This window comes from Rhinopithecus bieti, unplaced genomic scaffold (assembly GCF_001698545.2).
Source record: "Rhinopithecus bieti isolate Rb0 unplaced genomic scaffold, ASM169854v2 scaffold_61461, whole genome shotgun sequence".
NCBI classification, from domain to species: domain Eukaryota; kingdom Metazoa; phylum Chordata; class Mammalia; order Primates; family Cercopithecidae; genus Rhinopithecus; species Rhinopithecus bieti.
The window spans coordinates 279,527-282,442 of NW_016823852.1; the positions used below are offsets into that span (position 1 = coordinate 279,527).

General features: G+C 60.2%; 1 pseudogene across 1 annotated transcript; it reads left to right on the plus strand.

Annotated features, from left to right (window-relative positions):
- Positions 1–1,132: 1,132 nt before the first annotated feature.
- LOC108521895 (uncharacterized) lies at positions 1,133–2,916 on the plus strand (annotated as a pseudogene). The gene has a single exon (XR_001883308.1). The product of XR_001883308.1 is annotated as an uncharacterized LOC108521895 (transcript).

Consider the following 2,916-nt stretch of genomic DNA (forward strand, 5'->3'; position numbering starts at 1 on the left):
TCCCGGCTGCGCTTGGGGGCATGGGCCTGCCTGGGGAAGCAGCTGGGGGGCTCTGCCTGGGCCCTGGCCACATGCAGCCCTGCGTGTGTCTCCTCGAGCGTAGGGAGGTGAGCACCCCAGTGCCCACTTGTGAGCCTAGCAGTGGACTGGGTGGGTGCTGGCTCCCTAATGAGGATGGTGCAGAGAGACTATGGGTGTGGGGCGGGGGGTGGGGGGGCACCTCCAGGCCTCGCACAGGGCCCCATGGCTGTCCCAGTAGGACCTGACTGGCCAGCCTCGGTGGAGGGCGTCCAGCTGGTCTCCCCCAACCCTGGCCAGATGCTGTCTTCATGCCAGCTGGCCCAGGGGTGGCCAGACGTCACTCAGCCCTGAACGAATTCTGCATGAATTCTGCCATCCAGGCAGAGGCTACGTGTGGGGAGGAGCTCACAGCATCTTCCAGCCTCTGACCCCGGGTTGGCCCCTCCCCGGCTGAGTCCCCCTCCTGGGTGGGTGCCATAGGCCTGGGAGACCCCGCGGCCGGGCTCAGGGAGGCTTCTAAGGTCTGTGAGTTCGCCTCACTGTGTGTGGGTCCTGTCTGTGCTTGGCTGAGGGGCAGGGAGGTGGTAATCTGGGCTCCACAGAGTCAGGGGCATCATCTGGTTGGGGATTTGGGGGGCACACTTACCACAGAGAGGATTGGGCCAGGAGCCATGGCAGGGGCCTGTGTGTGGGTGTGTATGGGAGGATGTGATTCTGTGAGTGCCTTTGTGCATGGGAGGGTGTGATTGTATATGTGAGTGCATGAGAGGATGTGACTGTGAGTGTGCATGTGCACGTGTGACTGCATGTGTGGGTGTGACAGTGTAGGTGTGACTGTACATGGGAAGGTGTGACTGAGTGTGCATGGGAGGATGTGGGTGTGCATGGGAGGATGTGGGTGTGCATGAGTGTGCATGTGTGGGTGTGACTGAGTGTATGTGAGGGTGTGACTGCATGTGAGGGTGTGACTGCATGTGAGGGTGTGACTGAGTGTGCATGTGTGGGTGTGACTTGTGCATGTGTGGGTGTGACTTGTGTGTATGTCGGTGTGACTGTTGTGTGTGTGAGGGTGTGACTGTTGTGTGTGAGGGTGTGACTTGTGTGTGTGAGGGTGTGACTGTGAGTGTATGTGAGGGTGTGACTGCATGTGAGGCTGTGACTGAGTGTGCATGTGAGGCTGTGACTGTGAGGGTGTGACTGAGTTTGCATGTTAGGTTGTGACTGAGTGTGCATGTGAGGGTGTGACTGCATGTGAGGGTGTGACTGTGAGTATGTGAGGGTGTGACTGCATGTGAGAGGGTGTGACTGTCGTGCATGTGAAGGCTTGATTGTGAGTGTGCATGGGAGGCTGTGAGTGAGTGCATGTGAGGGTGTGACTGTACCTGTGGCATGAGTGTGCATGTAGGGCATGTGGGGAGGAATGTAGGTGAGTGCCTGGGTGCCTGGGCAGGTGTGTCTGCACAGTGTGTGGCATGTGCGTGAGGAACTGCATGTGAATGTGCGTGTGTTGCATGTGAGCGTGTGCATGCCCGTGCATGTGCATATGTATGTGAGCATTGTGTGCGTGATGGGAGCCATGGGTGCTGTGTGGACATCCCCTCTGCCCCTCCGATGGGCTCCCACGTCCAGCATCCACCTGAGAGAGGAGGGAGCTGCCTTCTCATTCTGCAGAGTCTGTGTGCTGAGGCCCCACAGAGGCAAGTGGAGGAGCTGGAATGTGAACCTGGGACCCCAGGGTAGGGGGCTGCTTGGCTGTGGACCCTACCCCTCAGGAGAACCCAGGGTCCACCTCTAGAGGACTCGTTCCAGGGGCGGGGGCCTCCTCACCTGGGGCTCAATGAGCGGCTGTCTGTTTCTTGGCTTGAGTGCTGCCGAGTGCTCCCTGCTGCTGTGCCCACCCTCCCAGGGAGACTCGAGCCCCTAGCTCCCTGTGTTGGTGACCCACCCCATCCACCATAAGCAGCTGGCTGGTGTCTCTGGGTGGCTGGGCACCAGCCTCCTGGAGGCCACGTGCCTGGGTCCACATGGAGGGTCCCGGTGGGGGCATCATCTTGGGTCCCGCGAGTAAGGCTGGCAGGTGACCAGTCACACTGTGGCAAAGGCAGGTTCCCATTGGGGGTGTCAAGGCTGGGGGATCGAGGCTCTGGAAGCTCAAGGGGGCTGTGGTCTTGGGGCCCAGCTGAGTTTCCAGCTGGCAGCCAGGTCCTTGAGGGAAGGGGTTTGGACAGAATCCAAGGCCCCCTAAGCTGATGGGCTTCTCTGTCTCCCCTGCCAGCCCTGACCCACTGAACAGGGGACTCTTTCCAGCCCCGAGAGCTCCTTCTCTGTGTCCCCAGCAGAAGGTGGGGTGGCTCCTGCCTCACCCTCTGCCCAGCCCTGACCCAGGCCACAGCCATCTAGGGCCCCAGAAGGAGGGGCAGGAGGCAGGGGTGGCTTCTGGAACCTGAGAGTTGGCTCCAGTTGGGTCTGTCCTTGGGGCTGCACTGCTGGATCCCAGGAGCTGGAACATGGCCAGGGTGACGGAAATCCTTGGCTGCATGCAGACACAGACCCACCCCGGACTGGGCTGTCCCTGGAGCCCAGACACATCACCCTGGGAAGGGGCAGCTGGGCCTGAAGTGTGCTGGGCAGGGGCTGGGCGCCCTGGTTGTGGGTTCTCCAGGGGGCTGGGCCTCTCCCCAGGAAGGAAGGTGGGAAGCACAGGCATGACCCGGAGTTCCTGAGGCGGGTCCGCCAAGTTGCTTCTGAGATGCCTTCGCTTCTCTCCTGGCTGTCTGATAATGGATATCTGTTCTAATTCCACTCTGGCTAAACTGAAAGTAAAGATCCTTAAGCTTACATGTGTCTACCCCTCAGAGTCAGAATAAAAACAAAAGCACCTGAGTCTCCAGCAGG